The sequence below is a fragment of the Ursus maritimus genome, unplaced genomic scaffold, assembly GCF_017311325.1.
Source record: "Ursus maritimus isolate PB19 unplaced genomic scaffold, ASM1731132v1 scaffold_103, whole genome shotgun sequence".
In the NCBI taxonomy this organism is placed as follows: Eukaryota; Metazoa; Chordata; class Mammalia; order Carnivora; family Ursidae; genus Ursus; species Ursus maritimus.
The window spans coordinates 2,741-23,702 of record NW_024423377.1 but is presented as its reverse complement, the minus strand read 5'-3'; positions in this window follow the sequence as shown (position 1 = coordinate 23,702).

Sequence of the window (20,962 nt, the reverse complement as noted above, 5' to 3'; positions counted from 1 at the left end):
TACTATGGCCATACACTAGAGACAGAAAAGTGGAGGAAACAAGGCCCCTGCTCTCATAGGGTTCCATTATTGTAGGGGAGGAGAGAACCAATAAAGCCAATTAAGTACACGGACAATTGCAAGGTCAAGGGAGATAAGTGTGATGAAAAAAGCAAACAGAATAAGGGTGTTGGGAGTGGCAAGAAGTCTATTTTGGATGGGCCTCTCTGAGGACGTGACAGTTGGGCAGAGACCTGGGTGAAGAAGAAAACAAAGGAGAAGAATGACCAGGAGAACATTCCAAGAAATAGGGAAGGAAACCACGGAGTAACACATACATTTGGCTTTCCTGCCCTCTGCTTCTCTTTTTATTCCCTAACAGTCTTTCGTTCCTCCAAAGGATATGAGCACCTCTTGAATAGGAAACCACGGAGTAACACATAAATTTGGCTTTCATGCCCTCTGCTTCTCTTTTTATTTCCTAACAGCCTTTCGTTCCTCCAAAGGATATGAGCACCTCTTGAATGTCTTTCTTTGTCCTGATACAAAAATGAAAATAAGCGTATCTTTTAAATACAGTACATCTTTTGAGGAAGGTGCCAGGCCAGCACTGTTTCCCCAAACACTATTGTGCCTAATAATTTCATTTCTTCAAAGGAAGAATTCCCAAACTTATCTAGGTGTAATGCCAAACCTGTTTACAAAAGTACATTCAAGCTAGAATTAGTTTCACAAAAGATATTGACCAGTTACTAGATAATTTTATAGAAAAAAAATACTGTCAGTCCCTGCCCTTCTGGCAAGAATGTGAACCACTGACTTAGAGAAGACTATAGTTTAATTTCATAACCTTTTAAGCAATGAGGTTGAAATGTTGAAGTGTCTATTTGGATAAATATTTCTATTTATTTGGATAAATATTTCTATTTATCCAAATATTCATTTTCAATTTCATGATCTTTTAGACAATGATACTGATATTTTTAGAGACTATTTTAATAAATATTTGACACTGAAGTGGCCAGTGTCAATTAAGGGCATTCCAGTTGACCCCAAAAGAAACGACTCTGCAACAACACCTGAGAACATAAGTAGTTATGAATAAAATCATTTGTTTTAAAATATTCTAGTCCCCCACCCTACAAAGAAATGGAGGGAAGAGGGACAAATGATTCAAGACTGGAAACACATGGCAAACTGTTTAAAAAGACGTGATGGATACATCCAGGTTCATTATATTCTCTTCCCTACTTTTGTGTATTTGAAAATGTGCACAATAGGACCCAAAGGCAGGTAATGAGACTCAAAGGTACTCAACAGGCTTATAAAAACACACAAAAATTGCCACCTAACAATTAGAAATGCAAATTAAAGCTACAAATCAGATGTCATTTTCATCAATCAAATAGAAAAAAGATCAAAATATTTGGTGATATTCAGTATTGGGGGGAAGGGAAGCAATTGACCTGCTGGGGAAAAAGTATCCATCAGTACTTTGGAGGACTCCTTGGCCTCACCTTTCAAAATTATAAACACACACTCCGTGGCCCAGCAATTTCACTTCTTAGGAATTTATTCTAGAGATACTAATTCAATAAGTATTTTCCGCCACCTACTATGGCCATACACTAGAGACAGAAAAGTGAAGGAAACAAGGCCCCTGCTCTCATGGGGTTCCATTATTGTAGGGGAGGAGAGAACCAATAAAGCCAATTAAGTACACGGACAATTGCAAGGTCAAGAGAGATACGTGTGATGAAAAAAGCAAACAGAATAAGGGTGTTGGGAGTGGCAAGAAGTCTATTTTGGATGGGCTGGTCTGGGAGGGCCTCTCTGAGGACTTGACAGTTGGGCAGAGACCTTGGTGAAGAAGAAAACAAAGGAGAAGAATGACCAGGAGAACATTCCAAGAAATAGGGAAGGAAACCACGGAGTAACACATAAATTTGGCTTTCCTGCCCTCTGCTTTTCTTTTTATTCCCTAACAGTCTTTCGTTCCTCCAAAGGATATGAGCACCTCTTGAATGTCTTTCTTTGTCCTGATACAAAAATGAAAATAAACGTATCTTTGAAATACAATACATCTTTCGAGGAAGGTGCCAGGCCAGCACTGTTTCCCCAAACACTATTGTGCCTAATAATTTCATTTCTTCAAAGGAAGAATTCCCAAACTTATCTAGGTGTAATGCCAAACCTGTTTACAAAAGTACATTCAAGCTAGAATTAGTTTCACAAAAGATATTGACCAGTTACTAGATAATTTTATAGAAAAAAAAAATACTGTCAGTCCCTGCCCTTCTGGCAAGAATGCGAACCACTGACTTAGAGAAGACTATAGTTTAATTTCATAACCTTTTAAGCAATGAGGTTGAAATGTTGAAGTGCCTATTTGGATAAATATTTATTTATTTGGATAAATATTATTTATCCAAATATTTTCAATTTCAATTTCATGATCTTTTAGGCAATGATATTGATATTTTTAGAGGCTATTTTAATAAATATTTGACACTGAAGTGGCCAGTGTCAATTAAGGGCATTCCAGTTGACCCCAAAAGAAACGACTCTGCAACAACACCTGAGAACATTACATACTAACCTGTTCAAAACCGTGAAACACCCAGACTTCAAACTTGCCATGAATGATACGTTCTGTGAACAGCCAGATTAATTACAAAGCTAGCATATGGAGAGATCTGTCCCTGTGAAATACACTATCTTAATTCTGAAATCAGCTTTACCTGGATGCATTCATCTCCTATTCAGAGAACGCAAAAAAACTAAGACTTCCAGATTCTACAGAGATTCCTAAGGAGACAACTCAGTGTAATCCAATTTCAAGCACCATTAGCCATCTGCACAAGCAAGGACAGGTTTCCCTCCAACAGCTGACGATGCGGTGTACCCCTGGCCACATCACACCACTGAACCTTCCCCCAAAGGTCCAGCAGAGAATGCCACTTCTGACAACTAGTTACCCGAGAAAAAATTACCAAAGTGAGAAACCGGGAAAAGGTAAGCTTCCGCACACGCCAGCCCAGCAAGAGGGGCGCTCAGTTTTGAGTTCTATGCAGATCTGAGGCCAAGAATCCCAATGCTCTCTGGCTCTGGAGCCTGCCCTTCCACGTCCCACCTCTTACGTGAGAGGCGTCCAGGAGCCTCACAAGGGACGCCCCCCACGCCCTCCTCTACTCTCCAACGTGGGGTCGTGATTGCCCCCTGCTCCCAGCCCCTGGGAAAGACGCTGGTCCAGCCGGTCGAGGACGGGGTACCACTGGCTCACCTGGGAAGGGTAAGGGCACGGGGCTGGGCTCCGCGGAGGGCCAGAAAAGGGCACCAGGGGAGGGAAGGGGACAGTCGGGGGCCCTCCGGCAAGCAGCTATCTGGGGAAAGGATGCCCGCGGGCCTCACTGGCGGGCCAGGCGAGGGAAAGAGGACACGTGAGAATGCAGGGTAGACGTGGGGCGCTCCTGCAGGCAAGAAACGTACGGAGGGGCGGGGGGCTTAAGAGCTGCCTGCGGGCCGGTAGGGGCCCCGCCCCTGCGCCTGCCTCCCCTGCCCAGCGCCCGTTCATGCCGGCGTCCGCGCGCAGCGCGCTCTGCCGGCCTTGCCCGCCACCGCAGGTTCTGCTTCAGGCGGCAGTCGGCGTCCAGCGCCGCGGCGGCCGAGCCGGACGAGGACGAGCCCGAGGCGGTGCAGCGCTCATGCTCCAAGGCGACGGGCTCCGTCCGCTTCCTCATCCCGCGGCCGACAGGGCCAGCCGCCGACGGCGTCCGCTGACCTCGCCCGCCCGCCCGCGCTGCAGTCGCCGCGACTCGCAGGAGCAGCTGCCGCCCGGAGCCCGCAGCCCCTCACATCCCAGCCCCAGGCCGCGGCGCCCGGCTCTACGGACCCGCGCCTGGGATCAGGTCGGCCGCGCCTGCCAATCAGCGCCGGGCTCCCACCGGCCCCGCCCCCTCCATGCTTCCGCGGGAGCGCGCCCAGCGTCCCCGGCGCCGACCTGCCCCCATTTTGGAGAAGGGCGGGAGAAGCCTTGCGGGGAGTCACAGTCGCTTTCGGGCGAGCGACCGGTGGTGCCCTTGAGAGGTCTGAGCTCGGTCGCCGCGGGTGAGAGGGCCGCCTTTGCCTGGGTGCTCAGCGCCAGGAGCCAACGCAGCCGGTCCTGCCCCAAATCAGTGGCCGAACGTGGGAGGACGCCGGCCGGAAAGCACCCAGCGAGCCAGAGCCGCAGAGGAAAGCGGGCTCCCACCTCTCCCGCCCCAGATTGTGATTTTTCCCTAATGCTGGGAAGCCAGTATGAATGAACCCCTCGGAAAGGTTTCTGTGATGGCTTATGAAAACAAAGAGCAAACGGTAACAAATCACCATTCTCATGATTCATAACTATTTTCCACAAGATTTTAATTTAAAAAATACGCTCTCAGGTACTTTTTTTTTTTTAACACAAGCATATAGATAATTTAATTTTAAAATATTGGGCTGAATTTATGAAAACTGAACTCATTAAACAACTTACTTCTTAAAATCTGTATATGACTTTAGATTTGTGTAAAGCAGTTAGTAGTCGCTGGTGGAGGTGCGCCTGGCTGGTGGAGCACAGGACTCTTGATCTGGGTTTGTAGGTGCCAGTCCTAGGTCGGGTGTGCAGATCACTGAAGAATCTTTAAAAAAAATAAAAAAGGAAAAAATCTGTTTCAAAGATAAATTTACACTTGTGGAACCCAAGATAAGAACTAATTCAACTCATCTTACAAAGAAAAGAGCTGTTTCACAAATTTAGTGTTACAGCTTTGGCATTCTTTAATATTTCTTGGAAAGGATCTACAACCGAGAGATTGGCTTACTTATCACAAAGTGAACTTTCAACATTCAAAATTTCAACATTTCTGTAAGTTGAAAACTACTGGCAATTGATAAATTTAAGATCAATTAGAAATGCCTTTAGAAATTTCATAGCTCCTTCTATTAGCTTTGTAATGATAGTTCTAAATTGCAAAAGAATTTCATTGACAGTGTTACAAAAAACATCACAACTGGCATTCATATTTGTGTGGATAGCTTCAAATACAATTTTAGAATTTAAATGGTGAATTCTTTAAACTGTTATACACATACTGGAGATTCGGAATCCAGAAACCGAAGTTAAAAAAGAAAAATTGACCCTATCACTCACAAAATCCTCTTTAATAGAAAAAAAAAAAAAAGCAAGGAAGGGAGGGCTGTTGAGAAGAGAGAAATGTGAGGGTTATTGAGTCTGGCTGGCATTCGGCCTTGCCCGTAATGTCCTCAACTCTTGGTCCTGTAGGGGCCAAGGGCCAGGCTGCTCCAAGGTGGGCCATTTTGGCTTGAAGATTATTTTGACCTAAAGGCAATCAAGACCCTATGGACTTCCTCCCTATGAAAGAAACTTTTTGCCCCTTCCTTGACTAATAGAAGAATCTAAATTGTGGTCTTTCCCCAATTTAATAATGGTTATTACCAGAAATAAATTTTATCCAAGTGACCCATCTATTTGGCAAGGGAAGCATCTAATTACCAAACATTTGCTCTTCTTGCCCTGTGACTTGCATTCTTTCCGTTCAAAGCCCCAGACCCCCACCTGATTCTCCTTAGTTCAGGATGGATACACACACACACACACACACACACACACACCTTTTTTTGCCTATCTTTGGAATTTCCATGTCAGTGTGGATTCCCTGTATGTAGGAAACTAAATTTGATTTTCTCCTGTTAATCTGTCTCATATCAATTTGATTCTTAGTACAGCTTGACGGACCTAGAAGGGGACAGGAAATTCTTACTCCTTGATATTCCACATTGACTTTCTGTATGGTCCTTAAATACTATGCTACACTGGTGACACCCACATTTGTATCTCTAGTCCACACCCTTTCCTTGAACTCCAGGCTCCTCTATCTTATGGTCTACTCATCCACTCTAATATCCTGTAGGCACCTAAAGTTCCTGTGTTCAAAACTGATCTCCCAACTCTTTTCCCTCCCCCAACTCCACGTGTAACCTTCCTCACCTCAGGAACGGCAACCTTATATTTACATTTCCTTAGGTCAAAACCCTGGGATCATCCTTGAATCCTCTCTTCTTATGTCTGTATTAGCACTCCTTTCAAAATCTATCCAGGACACAACCACTTCTCACCACCGCCTCCATCCACACCCTGGCCCAAGCTGCCATCTTCTCTCACCTGGATTATTTTAATAGCATAAGTGGTCTCCTGCCTCCACCATTGCCAACTTTTGTCTACTTAACTCAGCCGTCGGAAAGTTCTTTTTAAAGACGTAGCTCCAATCCTGTCACTTGTTTGCTCAAAATACCTGTATGGTTTCCCATCTCACTGAAAATAAAACAGAAAACTTGTGAGAGGGCCTACAAGGGTCCTACCTGACATGGCCTCCAGCCCTCACTCTGATATCAGCCACCAGGGTCTCCCTCCCTTACTCTGCTCCAGTGTCACTGCCTCCTTGCTGATGCGGGGACCCCAAGGAGAGGTGTGGGTGGCACGTGTGTGAGCCACCCATTCCCCTCCTTGGGGCCTTTTACTTACATTCCTGCTGCCCGTAATTCTCTACCCAACCTATGGCCCCGTTTCCACATGCCTTACTCGCTCCACACTGCAGGTCTGTGCCTTCTCTGAACACCAACAAAACCCTCAGGTCCTCTCATCATCACTCTATTTACCTGCCTTGGCTTATTCTCCTTAGCACTTTTCACTAATATATTTATCATCAGTATATCTGTATCCCACGCTGGAACGTAGACTTGAGAACAAGTACTTTGTTCACTACTTTATTTTCAGTGTCTAGAACAATATGCAGCATAGAGTGAGCACTTCATGAATATTTGCTTAAAGAGTAATCAATCACCACAGCCCCTTAGAAGTGTGTACTGTTGGCCCCATTGTACAGGTAAGGAAAAGAAGCTCAGGCCGAGATTCTGAAATTAAAAAGGTATATGAGGAAGGTTGTGGATACTGGTGATTTTTGGAATACAGTTCTGTAGCACAGTCCACTATAGATCTGTGTATTTAATAAAACTTAGCTAAATTATCCCTGACTGTAGAGCTGAAAAGGAAATGTCACTCAATTCAGATTACACAGCTATTGTATCTTTATTTGCAAAAGAGGAACATAGTTTCTGGGGTTAGCTAGAATGCAGTCATATTTTCTTTTTAGAAATGTTGCTTTTTAAAAGGTAACCAAGTAAAACAAACTGTTTCTATAGCAGTAATTTCCACCTTTGATTCTATATGGTTATGAAAATTTCCATAATCATATAGGTAAATTATGGCTGTGTGAATTCGTGTGAATCTGGGTATTTTCCCCCCTTTGTAGACTTCACCATTAGAGCTATTTTCCAAATGTTTTAAAACGACTCTTCTAAAATCAAAGGAGCTTCTGTGGGGTTGAAAGCTTACATACAAAGTCTGCCACTTTAGAAGCTGAGTAACCTTGGATAAGTTGTCTGTTCAGTGGTTGGGGTGCCTGACTGGCTTAGTGGTCAGAACCTGCAACTCTTGATCTTAGGGTCCTGAGTTCAAGCCCCATTTTGGGCATGGAGCCTACTTGTGACCTCGGGGCAGTTACTCAGACTCTCTGTGCTGTCCGTTTCTTCTGCAGAAATGGGAAAGAGTATAATAATAGTACTCAACTCTTCCTGTCGCGAGGGCCCTAGGAGTGGTATATATATATGTCAGCTTCTCTGGACAATGCCTGACATACAAGTAGCAGCGACGTCAGTCTTCGCTATTAATTTTCTGTCTACCACTGCCGCTGCTATTGAAGTGGGAGACCAGCGAGGTTCTTGTCTCACCTAGTCGAAGACTGAATCTCTCAGACAAAGGAGAGTAAACCGATAGAGGTTCAGTAAGTGATGAAACAGAAGAAGCTCTCAGGAGGGGGAGGGGTCCTGACAGGTTTACCCTTGTGGGCTTTTAGGGTTGGTCTTTTATAGAAAGCTAACCAGGGAACTTAAATCTTTTTTACTTCTCTGTTGATAGCACCCTTGAGTAAGGACTAGTGATAACATCGTCAGTGGCTTGCTTCCTTTTTAGCGTCCTGTAATTCTTTGTTGGTCACAGGTAGCTGTCATAATAAGACCCCAGCTCTGACACCTGGGACAGGATGTCTGGTTTGTTCCCTTAGCTCTGGTTTCCTTATATCCCTGAATTTTTGAGATTTGTATGAGCTTGATCCCGTAGCCCCCTACCTCTCTCTCCCTACCTAGCCCTGCCTGTCCCTTACTCACTACTACTTATTACCATTATTCTTATTTTTCTCTTACTACCTCAAAAGGGTGCTAAGCACGTGGCCTATGTTATCCGTTGTTCTTATAAGAACACTTTGATATTTAAACCATTTCTTCCATCCATGTATACAGAGGCTTGGGGAGATTAAGTATCTTGGCCATAGCCAGTGGGAAGTGAAACTAGGATTTAAACCATGGCAGTCTGGTTTCAAACTTGCACTTTAAATTCCATCCTTGACTACTTTCCCTAACATAGGGCAGCCATTGCGTGGATACCGGGCATGTTCTGCTGGTAGAGGGGCACAAAAAGTGAGTATTAGAATGCAGTGTGAGGACACTAGAGAGGTGTACACAGGAGCATAAGGAGAAATGCTGGTAGGAGCTGGGGTAGAGGAGGGGGCATTGGGGCCACACCTGGAAGGATGAGGTCCCCACTCTGAGAAGGAAGATAGGCAATGCAGCTGAAGGATACAGCCGTGCAGAGACTCATGGTCACATAGGAAGGGGGGACTGATGTGTGTGCAGAGGCTACAAAGGTGGGTTCTAGGCCTAGGAGAGTTGTGTGTTCATGTATAAGGCATTTGGAAGCTGGTAAAGGATTTTAAACTGGGAAGTGACAGGGCAGTTTTTTATGTCTTGAGGGTGGTGATGGCAGCACTACATGGAATAGATTGGAGATAAGAAAGAACAGTGGCAGGGGTGCTTATGATCGCTCTTTGACAGACCTACTGTGAGAGCTGCGTATGGTCCAAACTGTGTCTGGTCGCTGGGCCCAGAAATCAGTGTCTGGGTTTCAGAGATGAGGCAAACAGGACTTGTAACTGTTAGAACAGGGGTGGAGGTGGGATGGGTAATGAATGAAGGAGGAATCACAGAGGATCTTGAGGGGATTCTCTCTCAGATACAGCATCAGAGATCAGGAGGAAGAGTGTTTGGGGAAAGGTGAGTTTTGTTTTGAACATTAGAGAGTGCCTGGTCGAACAGTTAGGTCATTTTGCAAATGAGACTGAGCCAAAAGAAATTATAGATCAAGTTCAGGGACTTGTCTGAACTTACAGCATATTGGAGCAAAGCCTCACCTTGAACACAGATTTCCTAGATTTCCTGTCTGTTGTTCTTTCAGAACAGTTACTTCATTTAAAAAGTTAGGAGACAGTGGTGGGACGGGCAGCAGAGATGCCAGAATGCCAAGGCACGCAGGCTCTAAAATACGACCCCATGCTGCACTCAGACAACCAGGCACTTTGGAGGTTATGTAACACATGAGGAGACAAGCCCAAAGAGACACAGACTCGTCCAGCAGGAGCTGGCCGCCCCGGCCTTACGACTGGCTCTTCAGACCTTCAGTCCATGCAGCTCTCTGTTTCACTCAAATCTTAAGTTACCACTTTTGGGGGGTTCAGAGGCAAACTTAAAAGTTATAAAATCACTCCTTTTTCTAGGTTTTAGTTTGGCAGAGCACCTTTTGCAGCTTTTTGCCGCACAGGCACCTTCCACTAACAAACCCGTCTGCTCAGGTGACTCAGCGGCCTGGAAGACTCGGCCTGAGGAGGTTGGCCAGTCTCTGACACAGCCAAGCGGGGACAGGCCAATCTATCTGATTGATGTGAGGGCTGATAGGCCCATGACCCACAGGACCTTTCAAGAATCATTGTTCCCAGGAAGATGATAGTCACTGGGTCTAGAGCAGGGACTCTGCCTTGTTCGTTCCATGATCTCAAGGTTAGGTGCTGTATTCAGCAAATTGAAATAATTGTCCACTTTCTATATGCAGAACTGCTAATAGTTTAAGTGAGGTTTTAGAAAAATTATCTTGGGCTCCCAGCCTGAGGTGGGAACACAAAACAGTACAATTTTTACTATAGATAAATCTAAATCTGAAAGCATGTGTGTATTTTCTTTTTTTAATTTTTTTAAAAGATTTTATTCATTTGATAGAGAACACGAGCAGAGGGTAGGGGCAGAGGGAGAGGGAGAGAGAGAAGCAGACTCCCACTGAATTGGGAGCCCAACATGGGGCTTGATCCCAGGACCCTAATATCATGACCTGAGCCAAAGGCAGACACTTAACCAACTGAGACACCCAGGGGCCCCAGCATATGTGTGTGTGTGTGTTTTTATTTTTAGGATTTTATTCATTTGAGAAAGAAAACACAAGTAGGGAGGAGGGGCAGAGGGTGAGGGAGAAGCAGACTCCCCACTGAGCAGGGAGCCCAGTGTGGGACTCAATCCTGGGACTCCGGGATTTACCTGAGCTGAAGACAGATGCTTCACCGACTGAGCCACCCAGGCATCCCCCATGTGTGTATTTTTATAGAATTATTTCACACATGTCTTTTGTATACCTGCAGATCTATTAAACATACAGGAGTTTCAGCTATTCCTTAAAATAGTATTTACTGATAAAAGGAATATTTAACTGAATTCTAATAAATCAGACTTTTCCATGATCTCTGTTTAACTACTTGATGAAAGGGAAGATAGAAGTCATGCTTACGTTTTTCATTGGGAATTATATATTTTCTTATGTTTGAAGAGGGTTAAGTTCTTGATTTTGTAGTTATACCAATAGTGCCAAAATGTTTTTGCTACATGTATTTTGGCCCTAAAAGTAGTTGGGTCACTTATCTTTGGATTGCTGACAGACCTACTGTGTAATATTTATGAATTTCAGAATTTTAATATTTTTATCCTTCGAAAGGAAAATTTCTTAAAAATTTGCCCCAAGGTGGATAGTAGAGAAACACCTTTGGTCCTGTTGTTGCAAACCAAAAGTGTTCATTTTTTGTAGTGATTTTTTTTTTTAAGATTTTATATTTATTTGGGAGAGAGAGAGCATACACACAAGCAGGGGGAGGGGCAGAGGGAGAGGGAGAAACAGACACCCCGCTGAGCAAGAAGCCCGATGGGGGACTTGATCCCAGGACCCTGGGATCATGACCTGAGCAGAAGGCAGTACTACTACCCTTGTAGTAATTTTTAAGATCTGTTTTCGTTAAAGTTATTTACATACTTTTGTCATGCCTTATTGCTTCTAAAGGAGTGGTGTGTTTTTTTTTTTTGGTTAATTTTATTGAGATATAATTTATATACAACAAAATACAAATTTAGCAGATTTTTTTAGTTTTTTACGAATTTATACATCCTTATAACTAGCGCCGCAGTCAAGAATTCTGTCACCCCGAGGGTTCCCTTTTCCCCTTTTGTAGCTACCTACTCTCTGTAGCCGTAGGCAATCCCTGATGTACTCTCCGTGACTACAGATTATATTTGTCTTTTTTTGCGGGGGAGGTGTCTGGATTCAGCGTGCCAGGAGTTGCATACTTTTTCTGTAAAGGGCCAGTAGGGATCATACAGTATGTACTCCTTTGTATCTGACTTCTTTTGCTGAGTACAATGTATTTGAGAATATCCTTCATCAGTATGTTGATTGCTTACGTTGTCAGTAATTCATTCCTTTTTATTGCTTGTTTCCTCTATTTTTTTATTGTGGTAAAATATAACATAAAAGCTGCCATTTTAGCCAATTTTAAGTGTACGCTTCAGTGCTATCAATTACATTCACATCATTGTGCAGCCATCACTCCTCTGTCCAAAACTTTTTCATCAACTGAAACAGAAACTCTGTAACCATTAAGCAATAGCTCCCCATTTCCCTCTTCCCCCAGCCCCTGGTAACATCTTTCTAATCTGTAGATTACAGAAAGTAATCTACTTTCTGTCTTCATGAATTTGCCTATTTTAGATATTTCGGGTAAGTGGAATCACACAATAGTTATCCTTTTGTGTCTGGCTTATTTCACTTAGAATAATGTTTCCAAAGGTCATCCATGTTGACGCATGCAGGACTACATTCCTTTTTATGCCCCAATAATATTCCATTGAACGGATATGCCATATTTGGTTTATTAGTTCATCAGTTGATGGATGTTTGGGTGTTTTTACTTCGGGGTTGCCATAAAGAATGCTGCTCTGAACATTTATACACAGTTTTTGAATGAACATATGTTTTCAAGTCTTTTGAGTATATACCTACGAGTGGGATTGCTGGATAATATGGTAATTCTATGTTAAACTTTTTGAGGAACCATCAGACTGTTTCTCATAGGGCTGCACCATTTTATATTCCTCCCTACAATGTATGAGGGTTCCACTTTCTCCTCATCCTCACCAACACTTGTTCTAGGCATTCCCACAGGTACTGCTTTTTGATAAGATATATGAATCAAAGATAAACATAGAGTAGATTAGACATTGCTACAGACTTGGTGGAATTAATGGACGTGTATCAATATCATTTTGTATGTTCTAGGAGGATGGACTCAGGCAAGTTTTGGAGGAGATGAAAGCTTTATATGAACAAAACCAGTCTGATGTGTAAGTTTTGATGAGATTGATTTTTTTTTTAAGATTTTTTATTTATTTGAGAGAGAGAGAGCGCGAGCAGGGGCAAAGAGCAAAGGGAGAGGGAGAAGTAGGCTCCCTGCTGAGCAGGGAATCTGACATGGGGCTCAATCCCAGGACCTCAAGATCATGACCTGAACCAGACACCCAGCCAACTGAGCCACCCAGGCACCCTAATGAGATTGGTATTTTAAAGCAACTTAAGAAATAGGATACTGAAATCAGATAATGTTCCATCAGTTTTTAGATATGATTTTTTTTAATTCTCTGTGCGCCTGATCATACTGTAGCTATACAGGACTGAGGGGGTTTGTGTTGATCGCCCTAAATCTATGGGGATTCAAATAGTGCATGGTCCACAGCAGATGCTCAGTAAATATTTATTTGAATGATACGACTTGCAAGATATTAGAGTGAATCTAAAAGAGATGAGACAGGAGCAAATAAAAATCCTAACAAAGTGAAACCTATAGTTTCCCCTGCTCATTTTCACTACTAGCTACCTTAGCGCAGTAAAGGGATAACAGGAGATATGTACACTTAACAGGAGCAGCAGTGATTTCCAGCAGCTTGAGTGGAGCTCCCCGAGAATCCGTGCTACAGAAGGCCACGGTGCGGTGTGTGAGAGGGCTCTAGGTTTAGAGAACATCGAGAGCTGAGCGTGGTGGTGGCACAGTGGACAATTTGGCTGTGTGACAAACTTCATAGGTTCTCTTGATTTGGCGAAGAGTAAGACACAAAGGAGTATCAACTCCGGGATCAGAAGTGAGATATTCAGCTCTCAACCTAGAGAGACGTCAGTCTGTGACCTGATGTTTCATTTTTGGCTTTGTTAGGTACAGTGTTTTTATCAGTTACTTGGGCATAGAAATCAGTAACATGCTGGTAAGATCTGTGGAGCACATGAATAATGGGAGCATTTTCCAACTGCGATGTTTAAGGAGAGATACAGCAAAATCTTCACCAATGGAGTGAGGAACGGAACCATAGCAGGTTTACAGTATGCGTAAGGCAGATATAAAGTCCTGAACTCAAGTTCCCAAGCAGTTTGTTCATTCATTAATTCATGTAACAAATATGTACTAAATGATTACGTGCTAATAAGTGGCTCTGGTATTTCAGCTGTAAACAACACAGTAAAGACGTCTGCCCCCATAGCCCTCACAATCTAATGCAGAAGACAGATAATAAATACAGATACACCAAATTGGAATACATGCCATGAAGGAAAACAACAGAGTTCTGCGAGAGAGAATAATTAATTAAAGATAGACTTGGATTGAGGAATCAGGGAAGTTCTCTCCAAGGAAGAAACATTTCAGCTGAGATCTAAAGGAGAAGCCTGCTTCAGTGAGGCAGAGAGCGTCCTAGGTGGAGGGGGCAGCATATGCAAAGGCCCTGAGCTTTGAAGGAGGGTGGGGTGCTCAGGACAGTGATAGTTAAAGAAGGGCAGTATGGCCGAAGCTTAGCAAACAGGCAAAGGGTGACACCAGGTGTGAATTTCAAGCACGTGAGGCTGCTGGTGGCATGGTTGTGTTTTAAAAGATCACCCTAGTTGCTGCGTGGACAGTAGACAAGGGGATCAAGAGGAGAGGGAGGCATGCTGGCCATGCAGGTGACAGCAGAGGTGACCTGGACTAAGTAGAAAGTGAACAGATTAAAGACATATTTACTTAGGAGGTGGCCTAACAGGCCTTAGTCCAGGAAGAGAATGATTTTCCTGTTATTTGCTATATTTGTACCATTTGCTAATTTGTGATCCCAAATTCTGTGCCCTACCCTCCTAGTTTCTTTCTTGGTGGGGGGAAGTCACTATTACCAGTTTCTGTTAAAAATTTTTGTCAGAAGAAGTCTATTCCTCTTTAATTACTCATGTAAAAGTAAATTTTTTTAGGAAGTCCTTATGTACTTAATGAAATACTCTGGTGTTGGCTTGGGCATATTTTATTTGTACTGTTTCTTTATAATCCAGAGCACATTGTAAACAATGTGGAGAACGAATCTGGCTTTCATAGAATAACAGAAGTGTACAGAGCAGATCCAGAAGACAAGATAGGACGGGGACATAGATTTTTGCCTCTGTTTTCAGGGCTTGGAGCAGGCACTGCAGGAAGGAATCCTTTTCACATCCATCCAGTTCCTTTTAAAACTCCAAAGTAGATTCTCACTCATTCTGTACATCTGTCTTTGATTTGTATTTTTCCACCATTTTTATTATGGTAAAATACAAATAACATAAAATTTGCCATCTCAACCATTTTAAGTATACAGTTCAGTAGTATTAAATATGCACATAATGTTACACAGCTATCACCACCATCCATCTTCATAATCCTTTATTGTGTAATACTGAATCTCTGTGCCAATTAATTAATTATACATCTGGTTTTTAAATGTGATACTTGTCTAATATCTAAGGAGATGTACATTTTGTAGGGTAAAACCAAATTTTTCCCTCTCTGTGTGAACACATAGGACACGTACATAGTTGAAAATCAATAAGTATTTGTGGGATAAGTGAAGCACCATTTTGACTCCATTTTAACTCACTTTATTGCAAGAATTTGGAAAAACCATCAAGAGAGTAGTACCATTTTAAATAAAAACATAACATAAGACCATAATCTTGTGAGCCATGATGTTAGGTTTATCTCTTACGATAAAAGAATTCAAAAAAGTGAGTAAACACATTGTGTGTCTTTTGAAAATAATGGAGATTAATCAGTGTGCAAAAATGCAAAATACCACGTGGTTAAATGAAATGCTGATAGCATGCTCTTAGGTAGATTAGTTTACTTTTGGCTTTTGGCTTTTTTATCTTTTAACATACCAGTAAAAGCTCTGATGTGGAGGCAGGTACTATTTGGTTAGATTAACTGCTACTTATAAATAGATAAAAACAAACATGAAGTCAGTTGTTAGTTGGCTTTGAAAATTTTCCTTATGCTGAAATATGTATATTTGTTCTTTTCTTCTTTAAATGTTCTTACCAGGAATGAAGTGAAGTCAGGTGGACAAAGTGACTTGATACCAACCATCAAGTTTCGACACTGTTCTTTGTTATGAAATCAACGCTGTGCTGTAGCATACCTGTAAGCTTCTCAGTTTTTGCTTGAGGTGGCAGGGAACAATGGAGGGCTTTCCATGTGGTTTCCTAATTACCATTTCAAATGGATAACAGAAATTCTTAGATTTGTTTTTCCTGTATAAGCATTCTAAATACTTCATAGCAGCATTGTCCACAGTAGCTAAATCGTGGAAGGAACCGAGATGCCCTTCCACAGATGACTGGATTAAGAAGTTGTGGTCCATATATACAATGGAATATTACTCAGCTGTCAGAAAGAACGAGTTCTCAACATTTGCTGCAATATAGACGGCACTGGAGGAGATAATGCTAAGTGAAATAAGTCAAGCAGAGAAAGACAATTATCATATGATTTCTCTCATCTATGGAACATAAGAACTAGGAAGATCGGTAGGGGAAGAAAGGGATAAAGAAAGGGGAGTAATCAGAAGGGGGAATGAAGCATGAGAGACTATGGACTCTGAGAAACAAACTGGGGGCTTCAGAGGGGAGGAGTGTGGGGGAACAAGATAGACTGGTGATGGGTAGTAAGGAGGGCACGTATTGCATGGTGCACTGGGTGTTATACGCAACTAATGAATCATCGAACTTTACATCAGAAACCAGTGATGTACTGTATGGTGACTAACAGAATATAATAAAAAAACATTTTAAAAAAAAGAACAAAATTGAAGAAACAGTGCAGAGAAAGGGAATACAAATGGAGAAAGGAGGGGTCTTCAGTAGGATCAAGAGTGTGGGACAGGAGATCAGGCTTGACAAGAGGACACTGCTTCCTCTAAGACCACTGGGAGGAAGTAAGAATGGGGTCCTAGATGTGGAGGGAGCTCTCACAGCATGGCTTGTGTTTTCTCTGCGAAGGTAAGAGGTAGAGTCAACCAACTGCTGAGCCAGTTTTCTTGCTGGTGAGGTGATAGGAACTGAGGATGTCTTGTTCCCTCTCCTGTACCATGCACCCCCTTAAATAAAGGAAATACTGTAATCTGTAAGACTTTTTATTGTTGTTCTTTTGGGGAGCAATCTCATAAATGCATTTAACTTATGCATTCAGTACTGGGCCAGAAGCCGGGGAATGTATATATATAAAACGAGGACAGTTCAGGTAGTGCACATATTGTCTGGCCTTCCGCACAGTGACCATGTATCGCAGAGTGCAGCAGGTGGGCCCAGGGAAGTGCTGTGTTCTCAGTGGTCTTCTTTCTTTCGTGTCTCTCAACTGTGGGACCATCTGTCCTACTGGGTGTGGCTCTAGTGGTTAGGGGTAATTTTGATCTTCTCCATTTTTGCCTTGAATGCGGTTTAACCTCACATAAGATGTGCTTTTGCAAAATGTTTTCTAATATTCTCATTGGATCAATATGTGGCCTTAAGCTACCAGTTCAGAAAGGACTAACCTTTTAGATTCTTTTTTTTTTTTTTTAAGATTTTTTTATTTATTTATTTGACAGAGATAGAGACAGCCAGCGAGAGAGGAACACAAGCAGGGGGAGTGGGAGAGGAGAAGCAGGCTCACTAGAGGAGCTCTGATGTGGGGCTCGATCCCACCCGCCTGATCACGCCCCTGAGCCGAAGGCAGACGCCTTAACCGCTGTGCCACCAGGCGCCCTAACCTTAGATTCTTAGTCAGGCTTTGTTTCTGACTTAGTTCTGAATGCCCATTTCAAGTTTTTAACTGTGATTTTTGCATAAAAAGAGATATTTCATATCCATTTTTATAAGTCTTTTATATTTTTTTAGAAACTGAAACCACATCTGAGATATTTTTAAAGTAGTTGTAATTTTTAACAGTAAATAATGCATTGGCTATTGCAACCATGGTTTAGCTTTTAAACGATGGCGGAGCCCTTTTGATGTTGTCTTGTGTTTGATTTTAAGTGATGGTACATATTCACTGAACTTCAACCATGGTTTGAAGGACACATAGGTACTAGTGACATTGCCTGTGCCCAAGCGTGGGAGCCGTGAGAATGTGCCACTCAGGTCTCTGCTGTGGGGATCATGACTGACTAATAGCTCCGGCTGCTGCTCTCTGATTCACCAGCAAAGTTTAGCCAAAGCTAGGCTTCTCTCGGGTTACTTGCAGTTACTGAGCAAGCAGGAGTACTAATGTGGTCCACTCATGCAAGAGCCACATGCCTCTGAAGGGTGACTTTGGCTTGAGGACTCCGCATGGGTGTGGTCAAGACCTTCTCAGGACTAAGTTGGAGTCTGAGACTCTTCCTCCCCAACTCTCCTTCCATCCCCCTCTCCTTTGCCGGGGGTCAGACCTGCACTGTGGTTGAATCCTCTCCCGGCCTTCTCAGGTCTCTCCCCTTTCCCTTCACAGGCAGTTCCCCCAGTCAGTCTCCTACATGTGTAATCCTGTCTTGGTGTCTACTTCTCCGGGAGCCCAAAGTGACACACCGTCCCTTTCCCAGAAGGTGTTGCCCATCCTACCATCTAAAACCCTTCCGGGAGACAGCACGAGCACACTCCATCTTCCACATAAACTCGATCTATCCCTCCGCCCTGAAGTGCTGTTTCCTCAGAATTCCCACAGCATTTGGAACTTTGCGTTTGGCGTTGATGGCCTTTGGCTTTGTGTCTGCAGGATATCACCTACTAGTTGATAAATACACTGAGAACATGAAGAGCTTCTTGTTCATCTTGATTCCTTTTGGTAACATACTTCCTTATTTGTAATCGTAGTAATTAGCATTTAATCAGCACTCTCCAGGTGCCAAACACTGCCAGAAATACTTTTACATGGATTAACTCATGTAATCCTCCCAAATGGGATCGGTAATATTATTATCCTCATTTTACAGATGAGACACAGAGAGGATAAGAATCTTGTTCAAGGTTATGCAGCTGGTAAGTGACAGAGTCAGGACTTGAACCCAGGCAGCTGGCTCCAGAGTTCCCTAGTTCATTTAGCAGTTATTTTTTATCCAGACAGAATAGGTGCCAGGGGCTATACACAGTGTTGGGGATGCCAGAACTTGCAATCCAAGTCTAGAATAAATAACTATTAAAAAAACAAACAAACCCAAAATGTGATTTCCAAATAGATGGATGTAAGTCTGTGAGGGAGTAGCAGCTACCTGATGTTTTGAAAAATTTTCTAAAAGCTTTCCTGCCCCAAAGATTGTTTTCACAAGCCAGATGTTCCCATCATTAAAGTAATGATTTGAGACCGAGAATTAAGGCCTCTTGAAGGAGCCCCCTAACCTTCTCCCTTGTGTACGTGCACTCATTATCAGACCCACCCTCTGATCCCAAGGGGAACAGCTGTAAGAAAGGACTATTTGTGTGGACAAAAGGGAGAAGAGGTTGGGAAAAGAGGTCCGGGGAGAGGGGCAGCCGGACCAGAGGGCTGTGGGTAAGGATAGCCTTGGGTGAGGCTTCTTTCATGGAAACAAAATTGCAGAGACACTATTGTAAAATTTTAAATATACAGAAACCAAAACTGAGTCACTATCCCCCCAAAAGGACAGGTTATAAGTAGTAAAAATTCTTTCAATGAGATCTTTGTTAGTATTTTTAAGACAGCATGGAAAAGAGGGGAACAGATGACATATGTTGTCTCGTTACAACTTTTTAAAGGGATTAATGTGTTTTATTTATGTCTGGTCATATTTCTGGAGCAAACAGTGTAGACCTCTATTTTCCATGGACTTCATATCTGATAAGATAAGGATGTGTTTGGGTTAGTTCGGCTGATGTAGTAGAACTTGTGCTGAACTTCGGGGTAGAAGTAAAATATCACCTCGTGTGTGTGTGTGTGTGTGTGTGTGTGTGTGTGTGTGTCAGATTGCAGCTATTTATTTTGGAAAGAATGGTTCCATTCCTCTCTTCCTGCTCCTTAAATAAATATGTACCGAAACAGACATCATTTTGACTGAAGTAAGTAAATTATGAACTGGAAAAATATTTGAAATTTATAGGAGAGGATGTAGTTATAACCTCAGTACATCGAGAGCTCCTACACATTAATAGGAGAAATTAGAACAGATGTTTAAAGCATACATATATATGTCACAAATGAAGAAATGACAAGAACCAATGTTTTAAATGTCACTTCAGTTATCTAGGATATATAAACTTACAAATAAAAAAGTATTTACCGATGATTTTAGCAAAGTTGCTGTTTCTTCCCTTAATGATTCCTCCCGGTTATCCGTATTTGCTTTCCAATACACCTTTGATAGGATTCTGATTTGGTATGATCTCTCTGGAAAGTAATTTGTTGGTATGTGCCAATGGTCTTAAAAAATGTACATATCATTTGACCTAATTTCCTTTTGTAGGAAATGATGATAGGTTTACTTAAAGGCGATTAAGAAATGCATTGCAGCATTGTTTTCACGTTTAAAATTTTGTTTATTGAGGTAAATTTCACATACTATAAAATTAATTATTTTCAAGTGAACAATTCAGTGGCATTTAGAACATTTGCAGTGCTGTGTAATCACCACACCTCTGTCTAGTTCCAGAGCAGTTTTATCACTCCAACAGAAAACCCTGTACCCATTAAGCAGTCGCTCAGTCCCTCCTCCCTCCAGCCCCTGGCAAGCATCTGTGTGTGTGTTTAACCAGCTGAGGTTTTTTTTTCCTCCTAAAAATCATTCTGCTCCACCAGGGTGATAGTACAATAGACCCTTGAACAACGGGTTTGAACTGCATGGGTCTACTTCTATGTGGATTTTTTTTTTTATAATAACAGTACAGGACTGTAAATGTATTTTATCTTCCTTATGATTTTCTTAATAACCTTTTCTTTTCTCTAGCTTACTTTATTGTAAGAATACAGCATATCATGTGCATATTACATACATACAAAATATGTGTTAATTGTTTATGTTATTGGTGAGGCTTCTGGTCAACAGTAGGCTGTTATGAGTTAAGTTTTGGGGGAGTCAAAAGTTGCATGCAGGGAGTAGACAGCCCCAATCCTTGCATTGTTCAAGGGTCAGCTGTATATGTTGAGCATATTTATATGAGTGAGGACTCTTGGTTGCAAGTGGCAGAAACTCAAACTAACTTAAAAGGGGGAGATTTAATGATACACACAACTACTGTAGGGGAACATTTGGCTTTAAGTACATATGACTGTTGATAGGGATGTAAGTGGAGTCCAGGACACTCACCCATTCTCACCTCCACTCTCTTTTTTGACCTCCCTCTTGGTGAAAAATACTCCTTCCACTCTTGGTTCTATGTCCATTTGTTTCCTTTCTGTGGTTT